A 208-nucleotide genomic window follows, 5' to 3' on the forward strand; every position below is an offset into this window, starting at 1 on the left:
TCGGCCGAATGGCTTCGGGCGCAACTTGCGTTCAAAGACTCGATGATTCGCGGGATTCTGCAATTCACACCAAGTATCGCATTTCGCTACGTTCTTCATCGATGTGAGAGCCGAGATATCCGTTGCCGAGAGTCGTTATGTATCATGGTAAAGATGTCACCAACAACGCGCACACCGTTTCCGGGGCGCCCGTGGTTACTCCTTGTTT

The 208-nt window shown here is 51.9% G+C and overlaps 1 pseudogene; it reads right to left on the bottom strand.

Moving 5' to 3' along the window:
- LOC118345125 lies at window positions 1-134 on the bottom strand (annotated as a pseudogene; the record flags this gene model as incomplete).
- Window positions 135-208: the final 74 nt, after the last annotated feature.

This window comes from Juglans regia, unplaced genomic scaffold (genome assembly GCF_001411555.2).
Source record: "Juglans regia cultivar Chandler unplaced genomic scaffold, Walnut 2.0 Scaffold_14832, whole genome shotgun sequence".
NCBI lineage: Eukaryota > Viridiplantae > Streptophyta > Magnoliopsida > Fagales > Juglandaceae > Juglans > Juglans regia.